Here is a 21,509-nt window from a genome sequence, read left to right as displayed (position 1 = left end):
ATCTCTAAAAATATGATATTCAAATATAATCATTTCCATCCTGATTTGCAGGTAAGCATCTAAAAACTGGGATTTTGCCTACCAAACCTTAACCAGGCTATGGGTTACCAAACAAACATCAGATATCAAGCAGTGTAAATTATCAGGGAACTTCATTTAAAAAAAAAAAAAAAACAAAGTTCAGAATGATAACCTCTTTCCTACTTTCCAGATATCATTCACTTTTTCTAAATAGTCATTACAGCCACTTTTTACTATGTATATTTTTATTTATTTTTAATTTCATCCCAATATTCCCAAGAACCATAACACATGACTGCAGATCACCCAATACATTTCTGAGTAGTATTTCATCCTCTGTGCAACCTTCCCTTCTGTGATTTAAAAATGAATATCATTTACAATAATTGTCCAAACTCTAAACTACATTGTATTTATGGAACTTGAATTCAGTTTACCATTATATGATTAGGGTTTGTTGTCACTAATTGCCCTTAAGAAAACAATCAATCATTTTCTTAAAGAAAGGCCAATTCACCAGACATCATATTGACTTGCTTGTTTGATTTTAGTTCCACATTTATATTTCTAACAACTGCTGTTTCCTCTGATAATGTCAACCATTGACTTGGGAGGCACCGTGGTTACCTTTTGATGCCTTCTTCAAAACAATATCCTCTGACTTCAGCTGATACAACTTTTGTCCAAATCTATGGGTGTTTTTTTTCGTTTTTTGGTTTTTTTTTTTTAGAAAGCATATTGACAGAACCCATTTTCAGACTTTATTGTCTCATAATTCACAAATACGGACTTATGAATGTTGTTTAATGGAAATATCTTCCAGCACAGTGGTCTCAAAGATTAATATTTCAAAACCACAAAAAACTTAGAAAATGAATGCTTTTCTTTCTTTAGTGGGTATTTTTTCCTTTACCAGATTTTACTACTATGACCAAAGTAACCACTACAATCCTTCTTTCCCACAATTTTCTTTCCACGCATTTTGCAGCAATTCTAAAGATATTTGTCACCAATATAAAACATATAACTTTGTCATCAATAGAAAATATTCACAACTCTACATTTAATCAGGTCTAAATAGCCTTCATTTTAACACCAATTAATTAGCTATGCTGTTCTAATATTTTAACTTGCTTTCTTAAGATTCTCTGTCTCAACTACAATCTTAGGCATTGTTGCAAGTACTCAATTTGAGGATCAAGAGGAATTCAAAACAACGCAAACCTAGAGACTGGGTTAAAAAGCGTGCCTTCAAATCAATGCATTACGTCTCATAGATACTTATTCACTAAATCAATCACATTACGAATAGGATTTGTACCAAAATCCTTTGAAAACAGATTTTGCTTATTGATTTTTTTTAAACTCCTTTCACAGTATTTAAGTGGTAGAGCAGCACTACACTAATTCCCAGTTTTACTACTGCTGACATTCCATTCAGTATTCACCACAACACTACAAACTTTAAGTTTCAGCATGGGAAGAGCAAGATTTGCTTTCTTATTACTGCCTCCTGACAATGTCCTCTTAAAATTATAGCTCTCTACCACTTGTCAGCCTCTTCTGCACTATAGCTAGGGGGCCAGAATGAGGAATGTTATCTTCTCTACTACTGCATACAACTACGCAGTATGTCTTCAAGACTTTTTAAAAGAAACATAAGCTGCAAACTTTGCTGTGTAGGTGGTTGAGGGCATCTTTTGGACTACATAAACTCTGAGTACTAAAAAGCTGACTCACACATACCCTTGGGCTCAATTTCTAACTACACCATGGCATTCTACGGACATTCCACAAGCAGCTAAGGTAACTATCTTGGAGGTCACCTTGAAATGGACCATTCACAGTGTCTTTAATGAGATTATGATAATCTGATACATATAAAGGTTTCTAAAGCTTTTATATAAAAAGGTCTCACAGTATATAATGAAAAATCCTCACTTCTAGTCTTGAATTTTAGAGTTTTCTTTCCTCTAGTTGATTTCATTACTTCAAACTCACTGAATAACTGACTACAAATTTTAAAGATTGGCTCCCAGACTGTATCCTTTGCACGGAGTATATATATACTCTGATCATAGCAGGTCCTCTCTTCTTTTTGTTCACATTTTTAACAGAGCCCTGCCAAAACACTTTATTTCATTTTACATACTTCCTAATGCATGGTGATAACATTTCAGAACTCATTACAACTCTATTTTCCTTAAAAGACAATGTCAGTTACTAAGAAATCCCTCCCAGTATCATCACATAGATGAGAACTCCAGAATGACACTGCAGAAAGCAAAATAAAACTCAAACAAAGGAGACAAGGTTAAAAATGAAAAGAAAAAAAAAGTAAAAAAGTAAATATGCTATGATCCATCAGAATTGGCTGTAGGGATTACTGGGAAATTAAATAAATACTAAGTAATTAAAATCTGTAATATTTCCTTCACAGCACATGCTATCTTACATACTAAGAATAAAAGGCAATATTGTATATTTACAAGTCAAATTTATTTAAAGTGACAGAGACAATAAACTAATCCTTCCACAAGGAAATTTCCAAAAAGAAATGTTCAGGTATAGAAGATGAATGCGCAATGAAAATTAGTATTCTTTCACCACATTTTTTGATTGTATGCGTAGCTGAGGGAGACAGAGATGAGAAACAGAATGAGAAAGCACATGCATGTTTGTGACAGCGAGCAAAAGCACACGTGCATGAGACAAACTCACCTCATAGCATGGAAAGGATAGGAGGGCATTATTAAACACCGTCTACAATAAATTTTATCTCACAGGTGTGTGAATCAGGTAGGTTGATCACAGTGACAAAAAGACTATCTTGCTTTAGCACTAATTTACATTCTAGTCGTCAGTCAGTTAAAGCAGCCAGGAAAAGAAAGCCATGGTACACGAGCCCAATTTAAAACAAACAAGTCACCATAAGAGCCAAATCCTACATCACTTACAAGGACTTCTGTTAAAGGAAAATAAAAATACATGAAAGACTACACCAGAACCATTTACCCTTCAAAGAGAAAACTTATTCAGTAGTTCACCAACAAAACTTGCAGTCTGCAGTAAGGTTTTAGAAGCCAGCTATTCTTACTCTTCACTGTCCTCCCTGCTTCAGTATTAAATATGGCTGCCACAGCACCTTCTCCTCTCTTTCAAAGCAAAAAATGCAGTTTATACAGTAATTACAGATGACTCAAATGAGAACAAGTTTTCTATAATTTTGCATCTATTTTTTCTCCAGTTATTAAAAAAAGCAGGCATTCTTAACCCCATTAAATACAACATTTCACAAAGTACATGAAGAACTAGCTACCAACCACGCTGTTTACTACACAGAGGTTGTAATTCACTGTGCAGTGTAGAGTGGGACAATCACTTCCCTCAACCAGCTAGCAATGCCATGCTTGATGCACCCCAGGATACAGTTGGCCTTCCTGGCTGGAAGGCATCTTTAAAGACCATCTAGTCCAACTTCTCTGCAATGGAAAAGGATGATGGCCTCTAGATCAGGATGCTAAGAGTCCTGTCCTGTCTGACACAGAACATCTCCAACACTGGGGTATCCACCACCTGTTTGGGAAACCTTTTCAAGTGCTTCACTACATTTACTGTAAAAGGTTTTTTCTTTGAATCCAATCTAAACCTCCCCTCTTTTAGTTTGAAACTGTATCTCCTTGTCCTTTCATAGCATATCCTGCTAAAGAGTGTCCTTTCCTTCCTTTCAGGCCAACTATACCTATGATGGTACTCATCCCATGTGCCTAGAAGAACTTAAGAGCCAGCCAGTTCACTACTGATACTCTTGTTAAAAGAATGCTCCAAATTAGACCAAAGTATCTGTTTTTTATACCTCACATTTAGTCTGTCATAATTCACCCTTCTTACTTTCACATGTTGTACAAGAACAAAATTACGCAAAACAATTTAAACACAGCCAGGCAGATCCAATCAGATTTTTCCCCATCTGAAGTCCACGATAATCAAGGATGCAGAGCTAGAACCTCAGGGTACAAAAGCAAATTACCTATAGATATATGCATGAGCTGCTCCACTCTGAGGAGCTGAAGTGACATTATTTAAAAATCTTTTTGGCAAGGTGAAAAAAAAAAAAAAAGAATGGATGAGGTCCTTGGGACATAACCTGAAACACATTTGAAATATAAGATTTTATAATGTCATTATTACAGTTTCTAGCAAGATTCTTAACTGATCTCATCTGATGTCTTCTGTTTCTCTCTCAACAAAATCTGATTCCCACAGCCCTTTGAAAAGTTAACTGCTTTTCTTGATAGGTGATTCTTTTTTACCATTTAGCAAGGCAGGAAACAATAGCTATTTATCTGCATTTGTGTTGCATACCAGTATGAACATGCAAGGTAGCAACTGCAACGTAGGAGGAAGCTGACATGCACTTTCCCCCCAGTTGCTGTAATCTCCTTTAGAATGAACGGCAGTGGTCACCACAAGACAACACACCCAACATCATCACTTTTTCAGATTTAAGAAAAATGTCTTGTGAGGTACTCTATTACAGAAACTACCTGGAAAGTTCTGAATTTATTTTTTATTCCAAAATTATATACATACAACAATTTAACTACAAAATGTTGTATATACTTCAACTGTATAGTAAAATTATAGAGCATGCCTATAAAAGAGAATTCTATTAAATCATAAAAATATATAGGAATCAAATGATGAGCACAGCTCAATTTGCATGTAACCAGTTTCTAACATTTGAAAACCTCAGTGTAAGTAAAAACAATTTCCCTCCTACATAAGGAAGTTTTCGTATGCTTTATTTTTTGAAATTCCACACTTTTACAATCTAATTCCAACACGGAATGGATAGCTAATATGACATTCATAAATGTATCTTCTGCTGAGGAGTTCCAAATAATTTTCTTTCTTAGACCAGCACAAAACCAGCAGGAAAGGTTCCTGTCAAAGGCATACAATCATATCACAGATAGAAGCTGATGGATTGATAGGCACCTCATGCAATGCCTCCTTAATTTTTACTACCTCCATAAAATGTTGCAAACTTCTGTGTTCATTTTAAGAGCACTAAGCAAAATGATTTATACCTCATATTCCTGTACAGAAGGAGAAAGTCATATTTATGTCATTAAGAAAAGTAGAAACGGTATGTAGTTTTCATTACTACCAATAGTGTTTGCCTTGAAATCACAGTAATTCCAGGCTTATCTGAAGAAATTAAACATTAGCAAAGAAGGGTTCACTAGCATCTAGTCTGATGGAGCACCTCCCCTACGAGGACAGGCTGAGAAAGCTAGAGCTCTTCATCTTGGAGTAAAGCAGGCTGCTAGGAGGACTTTGTAGTGGCCTTTCAGTACCCAAAGGGGGTCTACAGGAAAGGTTGGGAGGGACTTTTATTTATAAGAGTATGAAGAAACAGGATGAGGGGTTTTAAACTGGAAGAGAATAGATTTAGACTAGATACTAAGATGAAATTCCTTATTGTGAGGGCAGCAAGACACTGGAACAGACTGCCTAGAGAGGCTGTGGATGCCCCCATTCTAGAAGCATTAAAGTCAAGCCACAGCAACCTGGGGTAGAGGAAGATGTCCCTGCCTATAGCAGTGGGGTTGCTACTAGATGATCTTAAAGGTCCATTCCAACCCAAACCATTCTGTGATTCTATGATCTGGGCAGGCCATATACTACTTGCTTCAAAATATCTCTTCCAGCAGAGTAAGAGACCTGTCTATCCTAGCAACACAAAGAATAAACAATTAGTCTTTGTAATTTTACCAAAGCTGAGACAGTATCTACACTATGTAAGTATTATGAGATAACTGCAGCATGTGTGCCTGTGTGCATACATGTAAACACACACACACAGGCAACTTTTAATTTCCCTATTACAATTCCCCTTTTGACAGTAATAATACTCAACTCTGATTGCTTTCACAGAAATTTCTGTTACATACTGAGATGCTGGATGACAGAATATAAAAATTTAAGACATCTTTTACCTCTCTTCAGACCAGCTACCCATGCCCTCAGGTCTCCAGCAGAACTACCACAGTCACCTGGAGTCCCCAGGTTTCTTCCAAGAACAAGCTTTCAATAGATACAGATGATAAAGTCAGATGGTGACCCTCCAACCAGGAAACTGTGCTACTATTAGCAACAAGATTTCCCTTCATTTCCTTCCATTCACTCTTAAAAAGTTATCAGAGCCTGTTCTGCAAAGTGCTCATTTCTCCAGTTTATTAGGATACTGATACACAGTTAGATCATTAGAGCTGTTCATAAAAAGACTAACAGAAAAAAAAGGGAGGCAATGCACAATTTTCTCCCTCTGAAGCAGCACAGGATGTCTGTCTTAAAACAATACTTTCATGAACTCCACTAACCTTTTGGAGCATACAGGACCATTTAATACAAAACATGAATTCAAGTAATATCACATAAATTTAAATATCAGCTAGAAACGCAGCCTCTGTTAACACGTATATCAGCATTTAACTGCATTATCAGAGGTGTCTCAGATTTACCATTAATGTCAACTAGTGCAAGGAGGCAGCTCCTACTCCTGCAAGAATCAGAAGTTTCCACACATTATGTAATCCTCTGCTATTACTGTGAAACTAATCTGGGGCCAGCTCAGTGATCTATACCCCTTTGACCATTAATAAAGCATATACTCCATTATTATTCCAGCAGCTCAAGTTACAAAAAACTGTGAACTTGTTGAATTAGACAGGTCGTGACACTATTAAAGAAAAAGAGCATAACAGGAACAAAGAGTTACAGCATGCATTGCAGAAATTTTCACCTGTACACTTTCTTTACACTTTCTTGCCTAGAGCAGAAAATAAAACATGGTGGTCATAATGTTCAAAAGTTCAAAAAGCAGACAAAATTAGACCTGACTTCATTTCACCATTCAAAGAATCCCTCTGATTGCCAGAGACTGGAAAAGAGTACAGATTCAACTGCTTTGTTTGCTTGTTTGGTAGGTCATTTGTTTTGAATGAGAAGATGATCCACAGTTCAACAAGAATGAATATTAAAGGAAATCTTATGCTTCCCTCTAATGCTTAGGGACAAACTTGAAAGATTAGCCTGCTGGCATGGGAATTTGGGCTAGGAAATACTTTTCTATATTGAGTCAAAAATAAAAATAAATAAAAGACATTTCCATAGATATGAGAACCTGCATAAGAACTTGCAACCTAGTGTTTCTGTGGTAGTGGCTCTGATCACTGTTCAGACCTTTTGAGTGATGAATCTTCACCTGATATATGTGAGGAGGAAGAATATTGTTTTTATTCATTACTAAAATATTTCTGCAGGTAACAAGCATGTGCTCTTAGGAGTATTACTTCAGAACACAGAATCCAGGTCCCCTCACAGTACTAAAGGTACCATATAAACACAAGGCAAAAGAAATCCGTGTTCCTTTCACTTTAATGCACTTACCATCCTAGCTATTTCCAGCATTGATTAAGTTTTAATTTCTAATTGCACCATAGCTACAGCAACAGGTCCTTCTACTGAACAGATCATGCATGCAAAATCATTTTTTTTCTGTTGGTATGGCTAGCAGAAGGTCCTAATTTCCCAGCTACCATAAACTAAGCCAGCAAAAGCACTAGTCAGCACAGCTGCATCTAAAGTAGGAATCTGCTGATGCTGTACAGTTTATTCATAATTCCTCAGTGATGTTGCTATGGGAACTTCTGTAGTGGGAGTTGCTTATATATGATCCAAGTTTCAGAAGAAGAACAAATTAAAGAAACCAAGAATAACCTGAAACCATACCAACACATTGTGCCTTATTTGCCATCCCTCCTGGAGAATCCCAGTGGAGGTGATGCGCCAGTTCTTATCATCAGTAACCAGGCAAGATGAGCACCATAGCACTGATTCATAACATGCTTACTGTTCTTAACTATGGAACTTTCCTTGAGGTTTTAATGTTTAAAACCAAGCAGATCCTACCCAGCTACATATATAAGTCTTCCTGTAAATATCCTTTTCACCTCCTTCACCGATTGCCTGTGGACAATCTGCAAGTTCGATCAGACAAGTACCTACACCTTGTGGTATTATTGATCACACTTCTAAAAAACAGCCAAATCACAGAATCACTGATGTGGGAAAGGTCCTCTAGAGACTGTCTAGACCAACTTCCTCACTCAAAGCAGGTTCACCTAGATCTGACCGCTCAGGGCCATGTCCAATTAGTATCTTCCAAGGATTTGTGGAAGTGAACCTTCCTGCTGGAGCCTGCAATCAGGAAGGCACTGGCAACCTGAGCCTCTTCCATATGATATATCATCAGATCCCCTGTCCTATTCAGCAGAGGCCTCACATCCTCCTTAGTCTTCCCTGTTGCTTCTAGTATACTCGTAGAAACTCTTTTGGTTTACCTTCATGTCTTTTATCAGATTCACTCAAATCTCTGTCTTTCTTAGCCTTATCCTTGTGTGCTCAAACAGTGCCTTTGTATTTCCCCTGGGTGATATATCACTGCTTCATCCTCACACGCTTCCTCTGCTCATGCTTAAACTTTCACAGAAGCATCTTATCCATTCAGATAGGCCTTTCTCCACTTTTTTTCAATACCTTACATGTTAGCATGGTTTATTCTTGAGGTTGGAGAAGGCGATTCTTTTTAAAGAACAAACAGCTTTCCCAGAACTCTCCTTTCCAAGAAAGTCTCCCATGGGATTGTTCCAAGAAGACCTCTCAATAGACCAGACCCTGCTCTCTTGAGATCCAGGGTTGTGATCCTGCTATTTGTCTTGCTCCCTCCTCTGAAAATCCTTAATCCACCACCTTTTCATGTTTTTTGCAGTGAACATATCTCCTAACACTCAAATCAGTTCTTACTTATTTGTAAGAATAAGGATCAGAAAAGCTCCACCCCTTGCCAGATGTTTAACTGCTTGTGTTAGGAGCTTATCAAGAATGCACTCTAGAAAACAGCAGTATATGTCTTGGGTTATCATGCTCTTCCAGAAGATGGCAAGAGGGCTGATGTGCCATGTAAGGACCACCAGCTTCTTCCAGCTAAGGAGAACTTCAGATCCTACATTTTCTCAGCCAAGCGGTTAAGAGTAAACACCCATCGTGACGTCAGTCACACTGGTTTACCCTATAATCCTAGTCCATTAACTCTCAATTGAGGGAGTGCTTCATATATTCCAGCCACCATTCTCTCACCGTGAGATCAACTTCCCCTGCTCACCTTCCTGATCCACCCTTTCCAGAATAGGCTGTATCTTCATACTGTGGCACTCCAGCCACATGGGCAACTATATCCCAACTACGCAATTTAACTGCACACAGATTTCTAATTCCTTATGTTTAATCTCAGAGCTGACTGTACAAACACTTCAGAGGTACTTTGTTGGAGGAAACAGGCCAAGAAGAGGTAGCAGGAAAGTGATAAATGACAATGTGCTTACCAAAATGATTACAAATGCTTCTGAAATGCAACTGAAATGTACATTTTAGTATTGCTCTAAAATCACTGAAATAAGAGCAAAACAAAAGGTACGCATTTGGTACAACAGCCCATGGCCCTAGTCCCAGAAAACAAGAACTGCTGGAACGCTACCAGAAATACCAAATTGCACAGAAACAGTAACGCAGGTCTGCTTACACCACAAAGAAGCCAGACAGATTAAGAAACTATGTAATATGCATATTGAGTGCCCCTGCACCACACAGTCCGCATTGGCTGTAGCATATGCTTCAAATTATCCCACAGACATTGTAGTAAAATGGTATCTAGGAAAAAACTCCATTCTGGAGTCTTCCCTTCCTGAACTACTTTGAGTAGGAAGTACATGAGTACAGCTATATGCTAATCACTGCTTGTTTCAGGGAAACCAAATGGCACATGAAGGAACCGTTTTATGAAAAGTCAAACATACTTATGTATGAGAAGCTGTAGTCAGTAAGCATTTATGCTTTACCTTCCTGTTATTAATGCTGGCAAAGAACAGTGCTCAGCCTCTGCTCTTCTCCAGTGTATTTCTGTTTCAATATACATATCAATATTAATTTCTCCTGCTGAGTTACTGTCATATCTAATGAGCAAACACATGATATGTGACATGTCTTTTTATGCTCCTGATTTTTTACATTATCTCTAATTAATTCAGATCACTAATAATAGATTTTAAAGTGGTCACAAAAAGTCATATGCTTTAATACTGCACAGAACTTATTCTATGCACAAAACCGCATACCTTATCTCATTCCCTGTCACAAACGATAGTTGCCCAATTGTTAATCTTTTCACTTAGAAATCCCACCAATAACTAATGGAGCTGAACACGATATATTGATATATGTATCATGTCCTGAAGACTTATAAAATGAAACAACAAAGCACAGAACTTCACAACCACATGACATCTTTTATACAGATTTATTTCAAATCAGCCTATCATCAAATGGTCTGAATACTCATTTGAGTTTCTGTGCATCAGCATATTTCTGAGATGTGTCCGCCAATTCTATCTAGTACAAAAGGAGCTCAATCTACATCTTATTTTATTATTTTATAATGTGAAACAAAGCACACTAAAGTGTTGCAATCAAATGTGATTCAAAGGTATGCTCCTGATTCAAAGCAAAGCACAAAGGGAGATGCACCCGATAAAGTCACTGAGAGCCCTGTCATTCCCTTCAGTGAGAAACAACTTGGTTCATTTCCGTGTCACTCTGATTTTATTTCCCTCTCATCTTTCAGCCTAGCTTTAGTAATACATGAAGAGGAGAATCAATAAATGCAACCGAAGAGCAGTTTACTAAATACAGGAAAACTATGCCAATGTGATTTTTTAATTATTATTATTCACATTTACTCAGATTTTCTTAGAATTAAAGCAATGGGATACAGTTGGTATAGAAATAGATGTGTGTTCATAAATGCGTTTCACGGGCAGAATGTCAAGCCCCAGCAGACACGAAAGCAATATGGTTCTGCAACGACTGAACAGTTTTTCCACATTCACTAAGTTGTATATCAGAGCTTTAAAGAGCACATCAGTGATGGCAAGGTGACATATATACATCAGATCTTTAATGTCCTTTTGTCCAAAGTACTTTCCTCAAACATACTTCTCCTCACTCTTGCTGGTACATAGGGAAACGAAACACAAGGCAGTATAGTGCAGTCCATGAACTGAACATGGAAAGTTACTGCAGAAATGGCTGTTTAACAACCTTATACCCAGAAATAATAAAATATTACTTTTGTATTATTTAATCCATAATCTTGTGTGGGAGGAGAAACTCCTTTACACAATACATACATTTCATTCTTCTAAAAAGCATTTATCTTGTCACTTACACATAAAAAATGATTAGGTGTTTTTGTATACTTACTCTGCTGCATGGACCTGACGTGAAATTCAGACATACGTTGCAAAGATGGTATTTATAACATTAAATTAAGCCACTTAATAGCACTTAATGTCATAAAACATGTCATAAACCCTGTTCAGATTACATAGATAAAACAAATCTTCTAACATGGTCAATCCTCATACACTTTAAGTCACACCTTTTCTATAGAAGAGCCTAGATATCACCTCTAATACTGTGTACTGAAGCCATAGGAAATGCTAATGCTTCTGCCAAACCAAAGGATGCATCCAGCCTACTTACCCTTTCAGAAAGCATACTTGGCATTTGCAGCCTTCAGCAGGTTTGGGAGGACAGGTTAAAATCAAAAGCCTTTTTTTTTGTTCCAGTCTTTAAAAGATGTATCACCAACTTATGCTGTGAAAATCTTCCTGTCATTCTTGCTTTCTATGACACCAGAACCACAGCCTCATTAACTGATTAGAATATACACAAGACCTTTTTTGTTTCTCAAGAAAGGGCGACTTCCAAGAGCAACAACCATGCACAACAAAGCTTTACAAAACTGTAAAGTTTATAGGGAAATAGAGACTACAGCAAACATGCACCATAGGCTTCCTATTTTCTATGGTTAGCATACAGACTGCAATATCACTAGTACCTTCTCCCCAACTCTCCTACAAGATGCAGAGATCTGTGTAGCTCATCAGGTTAACCGCTTATTTAGCCTCCACCCTGCAGTTTTCCTAATACATACGTTTGTCTGAGTTACACTGTCTGACAGACATTCTCAGAATCACATACCTTTAAGATGCTCTTCTCAGTACGCTCCGCAGAGACTTTACATCACCGAGAAAGGATAAGGCTTCAAGCACAACAGAATCCTTGTGTTGAAAACTGCTACAGTTAGCATAGATGTCACTTGATTTCCTGTCTTCCGTTCTAGAGGTGGTAGGCCTAAAAGATAGGGTAAAAAATTGTAGTGACTAAAAACACAATTCAAACAGCAGAGGGACCACGTGCACAGCACACCTCTGCAAGCCCCAGCCACAGGAATCCTTGGCCCATTAGCTCTGTAGCAACCTCATCATATTCCCTAGGACAGAGGAGAAATGAACCTTTAATTATAGACCCCCATTCACGTTCAGTAATTGAGGAACACTTCTTCCTGCCTTTGCTGTTTGCCCACACTGCTCCTGCCACTACTGAATGGCTATTTTTGTCTTTTTGAAGCTCTCTCACCTATATCACACAACTGCTGCCCACACTGTCTCTCACAGCAGCTGTTTCTAACTGGCTGCTTAGTCACAGCTGGAAGAAATAATTAGGTCCCACATTAAGCTAATTCAGCTGCTGCTGAACATAAAGCATACATTTTATCACTTTCATCCTGCAAGAAATATTGGTAGATCTTATGCAAAACACATGGAGGGTCTGTGAAATACCTAGCCAAATTCTGCTAAGGTATTCTGCAGTTTTTCATTAGTAGAAAATGAGAAGAAATTTTGGTCTCGTTCCTACAGTAGTCTGGAATTAGACTGAGTTTTCTCTTTCAAATCCTTGCATATATCACACTTAGAAAACCATGTCTTTAGGAGCATGTAGGTGTCTTGAATTTTCCCTGCAAGAATGAATGCACATACAGTTCCCCTGATGCACCTACATGGATTTCTAGTAGTGACTACAAAAACAAAACATGGCCAACAACAAAACCGATCATGTAACACGCAAGTGTGCCCAAGAATGCCTGGGAAAAAAACTAAAAGAGATTAATTTCTACAAACAGCTGAAGTCTACATTGTGTATTTAAGCAAAGTTGTAGCATTTAACCACAGCATAGCTATGAGAACCTCTTTTAAGAAAATGGCTTAGGGATGCTAAAAGGTTTTTTTTGTTGGTTTTTTTTGGGTTTTTTTTTGGTTTTTTTTTCCACAACTTCAGGCAGAAGCCGCACTCTATTTCCTTAAAAATCACAAGATGAATTTGCATTCTTCCAGTGCTCAGCCAAGGAAAATTTCATTAAGAATGCAGAACTGTAAGAATGCAAATCATGCACTGCAGTGGTTTTGCTGAGATCTTCCTATTCATAATTATGATGAATGCCTTCTTAAAATTATTCTGATATATGTATGTACGTCATTATGGATGGTTGCTTTTGTAAATAGTTATTGAAACGCCATATCCAGTTTAACATTCATCCAGCCAGGACTCATCTCTAAGAATAGATGATACGTTACAGAAACAACTGAACAAACCTAATCCAGATTACACACCTGCTTTCAGGCAGCATGTGCTTCTGCCAGCCTCTTCTAGAGCTGCTGGGGCAGCTGGGATCGTTTTTGCCAGTGCTCACAAAGTAGAAGACTCTGCAGTGCTTTGAAGACTATCAGAGACAAACATGTTTTCAACAGTGCCCTGGAAGGAAAAGGTTGAATAATAATGTTTTCAATTTCTTTGACACTAACAGCAATACTGATTTAGAAGTGAACTTCAGAACTTGCAGAATGTACCCACATTATCAGAACTGCCCTAGCAGCCTAAGGGCTCCCTGCAGAAGGTATTATGAGCAGCAAATTACACAATACTTCATAATACTGATATTTTAATCCAAGTATGACTCTCAAAGGACAGACAGATGGACTATAGGATATGTTGATTCATATCTGCCTCTAATTTACTCAACAAGCAATTCTTAATATGGTGGGCCAAGACTTAAGAGGACACCACAAACCTCTGCTGTTTTTTTCCCCTCCAGCCCAAGAGGACTTCTCCCTGTTAACTAAGTTGTTGAGGCCAATCCAAAATACTCTTGAAATCACAGTGCAACAAGACTAAAACCAGACATAAAAAACCCTATATGCAATCCTGCTCAGTTGTGCTGGAAATAACAGTGCATGAGTTGAAAATCTTATTTTTTAATATTAAAGCAAGTACATATTTGTAGAACTGCAGGATAACAAATGTAACCAGATCTTCCAGAAAGAGAGAATAAGAATTAAAAAAGCAGTTATTTATTTATAAAGAAAACATTGTACTACAAACCACAGTTGTCAGAAAAGAAAAAAGCAAGTTTCTATGAACTTCTGACATAGAGAATCATCTGCTGAAATCTGGATGTTTTTAATCTGACATAATTTTTGCATGAAAGAATTACATTTTTTTCTGATTCAGAATAGCTGAATAAACCAAGATCACCATTTGCAAACAACAATAGGTATTCGTCAGAACCTGAAACCAAAACACTACAAATAATTAACAGAAATGACCTGAAATAGAAAACACCCAAAAATCCTTTGAAGACACTGTCAGAAATCCTTCAGACAATACCTCTGGATTAGAGTACAGATAATTCTACTGAGAAAAGCACCCAGGACATTACGTATTTATTTTGGTGCTTTTAGAAAAACTTAAAAGAAGTTGAGGATAACAAAGTGATGTTACACAAAAACGTATGGTTATTAAAACCCTCTTTCTATCCTCATCTCCGAGGAACTTTCCAAATCACACTGTCAAAGGTACGATGATTTTCTGCATCCATAGGAAGAGAAAGCATCTTTTTCATGAGTGACATTCAGCATGAAAAAGCACATAAAAGAACTCTAGAGATGAATGATGTTGTGCTGCTATTTTCTTCACTATAACGAAGTACAAGGAATTTGTAACAGTAGCCAAATGAACCACAGTACCACAAACTAGCACAAAGAAGCCACTGGAAGGAAAACATTCAATGATATCACCTACCTTGAAGACTACAATTAGTACTTCAGGCTGGTCAAAACCCTACACTTTTTCAAACAACACCCCCTGTTAAATGCCAAATTCCTTGTCAAGGGCTTTCCAATGATAACAATCTACTAAAAAAGAAAAAAAAAAAAAAAAAAGAAAGAAAAAAAAAAACAAAGAAAAAAAACCTATCAGAGGTGCTGTATAGTTGGAATAATGCAAGAGTACACCGTAACTACAGAGTAAATAGCCAAAGGATACCTAAGAAAAGACTCACCAGTGATGAGGCTTTCAGTGGAGATGGATGCTCACCAACATTGAGGCTCATCACAAAAAATCCACAAAGGAGCAATCTCCAGAAAGAGATGCTACCTTAATGGTGGTCAGCCCTTAAATGAGAGGTGGAGAGGTGGAGTCAAGCTCTACCCCTTCAGGAGCACAGCTCAATTACCTTCACCTGTGCTCCCACAGCTGACTCATCACTTGCCTCAGATGATCAATCAAAGGCTGTAATCAACAGTTTCCCTTACAGGTGCCCACATATGCTCAAATACACATTGAGCATACTGAGTAACTTATCTCCTGGATGAGATCAAAAACATTCATGTAAAATACTTCATACTATCTTCAGTGACTGTAAATTCATAAAGAAGTTAGAAGCTGTAAGCCATCATCAACAGAGCAGATGTTACATACAGCCAATTAACTTGTAACTACTGCCTAATTGTAGTTTCTCTCATTTCCTCCCAGATAAGATGTGAATTTATTCAACACAGTATCAGAAGAACTGTACCAACATGTTCAAAAAACATCAAAAGCAAATTTGAAATTAAGCAATAGAAATAACTCATCTACTGCTGTCTAGGTGATAGTGAAAGCTTACATGTTGAAGACAGAGTCTTACTAATGACAGTTGAAATAATGAAATATCTTCTTATAAATAAATACTTTTTTTGTTTTAAAATACTTTTCAATACAATCTTAAGAATTATTTCTGCTTACTAGTGTAAAGCAACACACTAAAGAAAGTATGAAGAAATGAGTATGAGAGGTATTATTTTATTGTACTTGCCAAAGGCAATATAAATCATCTTTATTAAAGTCCTGGATTCAGCAGATACAGCAGCTGTATTATACTTTCTGAAATAGAATCTAATATTGTACAGCAAAGAGCCAATCATTGTGCTTACCAAGTAGCTTTTACGTAAAGAAAAATAATTGGTAGCAGAACACTTCTCAAAAAACAAAAAAAGGATCTTTGTGGTACAGACATCCTGTGGTTAATTAGAAACTCTATGTATGATTTCTTTTTTTTCTCCCCCTCAGCTCCAACCTGCTGCTTCAAAGGCATCTGAACAGATTTGAGACAATGATGAACTCAACACAGGAAAAGAAAAAATAAGAGAATAATTCCCATACTGCAAGAAAAATAATACAGAATACACAACAGAGAATAAAATCAGATTAATCAGCATCACTTCTAATCATACCAATAGCAGTCCCATTAAATCAAACCTTGAATAGGACTGCTAATGCTCTGAAACACTGCTAACACCATAGCTACTGTTGCAACAAACTCTTCATCTCACAATATTGAGGTGTTTTTCTGTCTGAGAACATAATCTTACCACCATTAGTTATGAAATATGGTTTAGTGGCTTGTGGTAGCTACAGTAAAGGAAGGACAGTTGGACTAAATGATCTTGTAGGTCCTTTCCAACCTTGTGATTCAATGATTAAAACATACTTAATGCTAGGAACTCATGACCTGTGCTATTCCCAATCACTTATAATTGCAATTATCCCCAAAACTATAGAAAAATGCTTTTTTGGAAATCTCTTGCATTTCAGTCCTTCTTGTCCTCATATATACACTTAGCTTCTGATAACGAGCAGCTGTGGAAAGAAATTACCAGACTGGTAGGATAACAGCAATGAAAGGAGTAATATGACCTTAGGTAATTAAGAGCAAGAACCAAACACCTGGTTTGAGAGCAGAGGACTACAATGAGATATCCAGGTGTACAAATAGGACCAGATTATGCAGCACTTATTTTTCCTACTTTAAAAACAACAACAAAAAAGACAAGTCTCCCAAAAAACACATGAAAGCACTTCTGCCTAATAGCTGCAAAATCATATTTCCCAGAAACAGCCTTTACACATTTACAATTCAAAGCACTGTAATACAATGATTGCATAATGTAAGACCCAATATAAACAATCCAATCCTATTTGTTTTAAAGTAACAGCTTACAGCCCTGAAACAGGAAAGCTTTCAAATAAGCTTTTCAATACTCAGCTGGTACACAGCCAGCTTTTAAGGTGGGGGAAAACAAGAGGAATGCATGTAAATCTGAAGCAGTACACGGCAAAAGGAAAGCTATCAATCAAATTCAACATCAAAACGCATCTTCTGTTTCACCATGTGATGCAATCCAATTCCAGCAGTTTCCTTTGTTCACTTTAAAATTATATCATACACAGTATCTTCTCATTTAACACATCTTTGAGCAACCTGGTCTAGAGGGAGGTGTCCCTGTCTATAGCAGGGGGTGGAACTACATGATCTTAAAGGTCCCTTCCAACCAAAACCATTCTATGACTCTATGATTCCATAACATTAACATTAAAAGCAGTTTATAAATGGGCTCTCACATTTGGGGAACTACACTACACTGGCAGCCCTGCTACATCACACCTAAGGGTGAGAAACAACTGCAAAGTTGCCTGAAGGAGATGTAACAGCTATCAAAAACAACTTCTGAAGACTTTTAAGAGCACTATTTCTTATCGTTAACGTGTAAGGCGTAAAAGTTTAAAAGTATTTTTCAATGCCCCGACGCAATCCCATTCCACCGGAGAAGCAGTGTTCCCTCAGTGCCCCCGAGCAGCACCCATTCCTACTTTGCACACCTCCTCACCCTCCCCGCACTTACAAAAGCAGCTCTGCGCACCCAGCGACACCACGTAACATCAGCCCCGCTTCGGAAGCGACCAATGCGGCGCGCCACCCCCTGCAACACCAGCGGGGTTTTCTCTCCGATCCTTTCCAAATGAGTGGAAGAAAACATTAAAGCAAGGAGGCAGCTTGCCCTTCAGCCACGCCGGGGACGACGGTGCCGGCACGCGGGTACCCCGGCATCACGAGCAGCTGCAGCAACGAACGGGCGGACACGTGGCAACCACCGTGCAAACAGCTCGAGCTTTGCAGGAGAGCGTGCAGCAACGCAGGCCGGGGCTGATCGCCCAGAACGCAGCTTTGCTTCCACGTGGTTTTGTCTCGGCCACGCACAGCTGACAAAAAGCACAGAAAGTAAGTTTAAACATCCTGTGTCTTGTTATTTTTAAGCACATTAATAGTATTAGATGAGAAAGACTTCTGTCACCTGTAGAAAAATGATCCCTGAGGAAAGGTGTAGCACCAACACATCATTAATAAAGCATAAGAAAGATTCATAGTGCTCACTGTTAGGTATAAATAATACAACGTTCAGACTTTAACATGTTGTTAAGCATAAATTATTGATGTGTGTTCACATTTGCAAAGCATCCCAACAAGCTAAGAGCTGGAAGAAGAAAACACAGTGCATATTGGGGGTGCTAGGACCCAAAAAGAGGCATAATGCCTCTTTTCAGTAAGGGTGATGACCAGGCAGCAGCCGGGTCTGACAGACTTAGGATCTGTTTGACCCCAAAGTGTATTTTGTCAAATCAAGCTACTTAAGTCATTTTAGGATCTCCGTGAAGACAGAAGAAAGAGCATCTCATTACATTAAGATGGTAAGATAAGGTATTTTGTGAACAAATATTGAATGATACACTCGTAAGAAAGATGTGGATTTTTAATGACTCCTAATTTTTGAGTACAAATATCTAAAGAACAAAGGAAGAAAAAGGCTGAAAAATTTTACTGTAACTTATGTTAATTCTTCTATCCAGAAACAAGAAAATCCCTAAACTCCTGAAATAATGGAGGCAAACTATGGGAGACCTAAATTACCCCACCAACCTAAACATGCAGTGAAATTCCAACTGTGCTAAATTTATTGCCCAAGCATTTGCCAAGTTCAGCCATCCAGGGCTTCCCTTGGGAGATGCTGGAAGCTCTCAAATCCTGTCTGTAATGTTGGACAATAATAAACAGTAAGGAGTACACCCTGAATGAAGCATTTTTACATCATGGGTCTTTAGTTATGAGTTGACAGCTAGAGACAAAACTGCAGATATTTATAGTGTTGATATATGGATAGCTAGCTAGCTAGCCAGTGGTTGCATCACCCCTGTGATTTAATTCCTCTCCCAGCAGCTATTCATTTTACTCCTGCTCCACACAATAAGCAGCACAGGTAATTGCAGCACAACTCCTGGAATCATAACGCAGACTATCATGTTATTTATAGACTCTTTATGACACCACCATATCCAATTTCCTTTCAGTATTCCGTGGCCATCAAGCACATAATGAATCTAAATGAGAATGGACCAGATCCCTAAAAGGATTTAGGAAGGATTTAGGGGCTACAGAACTTCCTTTGATCCAATGGGGAAATCCCTGCTTCCCCCACAATGAATCCAAGTGAGTGACTTCAGGATGGCTACATCAGATATAGCTCTCATAAAGAGATGTACAAGTACTTTGTACACCCACTAAAAGCTCACTGGCCAGATCTGCTACCACCCATCTTCAGGTGCGAAGACCTGTTTGTGAGATGTGAGCTATGGCACCTAAGTGGGTGGGCTAAAACCACCCCAAGCCTTACTCAGCACTTCTGTACTGGCAAGTCCCAGAGAAAGAGACAGGGTTACACATTTAGCTGGAAAAAAATCAAGAACTTTTAACAGAACTACATATAATTACATCTGTTGAGACTACCTCTTCTCACCTTTTCCCAGTATTTCATACACTTTCACATGTTGAAGTTTTTTAAATTATTTGTTCTAAATGTTCCTGCTTTGAAAACATACAGGAACCATGTCCACTTGGTGCCCAGTTCCTCACAAAGCTGGCAGCTCACGCCTTGGCAGCCATAAATCAGAGCTCACTGACATTTAGTATTTTCATAACCACATCTGGGTGCTTTATCAAGGCTAACCAAGAGTGGACAGATCATCCTGATTGACCAGAATAAACTTGCAATAAAGGGCATATGATACTGGTCAAGTAAGAAGCGGCAAGGTGGCAGTGATCTAGAAAACAGAGGGAAGAAGGGATGTTAACAGTTCTGCCATGAACTCCAACAGAACATTTACCCTGTTGCTTTTTCTTCTCTACTTTGAACTTCACTTAAAGGAATTTAAATGGTCACTATGACTATGAAGTAAGTATGCTAACCACCAGGCTAAAAACCCTACTGCTGCATCCCAGTCCCAATGCACATGATTCTCACTGCCTCAGGAGTCTATTGTATTTCAATTAACTTCTTTCCTTTGCTATTACTTACATCCCACCCCCTCAAATCACTTTCTTTAATGGCTCCTGTCAGCTTAATGCTGATGCTTTTAAAATACCTGCAGACCTCGTGTTGATGCAACTCTAACTGCCCTCCTACCTAAAACATCTCCCTCTAGATTTAAGTCATCATTTCTCCAATACACAGGATATGGATGTTTGACAAGTTTCATCATTTCTGGCTACATGCTGATGTGCTGATGCTCAGGATAAGTTTTCTCTGAAGCCTGACAGGAGCTTTCCCTTGATAAAAAATTCTTAACCAAATCATTTGTAAATTAAAACTGCCAGTAGTATACCTTTTAGATGCCCACTTACAATTCCTCACTGCTACTAGTCCAGCTGAAATCAGTATGATAACAACCAATTTCAGCAGCATTTAAGTCAAAACTGTGTTTCATTCACCTGTGGTAAAAAGAGAAGATGGAAAAAAACTGTCCTTTGGATACATTACACTTCTTTCCATCAAAACGCTCCACAGCTGAATTCTGACCACCAGCTATGTGATATGCAGATATGTAGAGAAAGCCACTGCAGACTGCAGGCTCATTTGGCCTTATTTGGTAGTCATGTCATTCTTGCTACCTCCACACCAGACAAAAATTTTGCCTAATGCACAAATAAAATTACGTCTTAATGTTTACATGGATCTACAGGCCAAAGACCCAACCACATTGTTCTGTGACACTGCCTCCAGAAGTCCTTCAGGGACAATATGCCAAAGGGAGATACAGAGCAGAGATGGAAAGTTCATTTCTAGATTGTCCTTGAAGTTCTCAGGGCATAATGGTCCCGAGAAACATGCTCTTGAACAAACACTTTCACTATTGTCATAGTGGCCTCCAACAAATGGATGCAGTTGTATTCTCTAAGGATTTATTTTCAAACTCTGACATGAAATACTGATAATCCTATCAGTAGAACATCAGAATGGGTACCCCTGAGGCTG

At 38.1% G+C, this 21,509-nt stretch overlaps 1 long non-coding RNA gene across 4 annotated transcripts in view; it reads right to left on the bottom strand.

Moving 5' to 3' along the window:
• Positions 1–21,509, bottom strand: part of LOC107315680 — a 130,027-nt gene that overhangs the window by 102,064 nt on the left and 6,454 nt on the right. For 2 of the 4 annotated variants that reach the window (XR_004307689.1, XR_004307688.1), the window contains exon 3: positions 12,190–12,342. This is a non-coding gene — a long non-coding RNA (uncharacterized LOC107315680). Of the gene's footprint in view, positions 1–12,189; positions 12,343–13,658; positions 13,789–18,047; positions 18,394–21,509 lie in introns of those variants that run through there. The other 2 variants (XR_004307687.1, XR_004307686.1) reach the window with 2 other exon arrangements.

The sequence above is a fragment of the Coturnix japonica genome, chromosome 6, assembly GCF_001577835.2.
Source record: "Coturnix japonica isolate 7356 chromosome 6, Coturnix japonica 2.1, whole genome shotgun sequence".
Lineage (NCBI taxonomy): Eukaryota > Metazoa > Chordata > Aves > Galliformes > Phasianidae > Coturnix > Coturnix japonica.
This window is presented reverse-complemented; position numbering and strand designations above follow the sequence as displayed.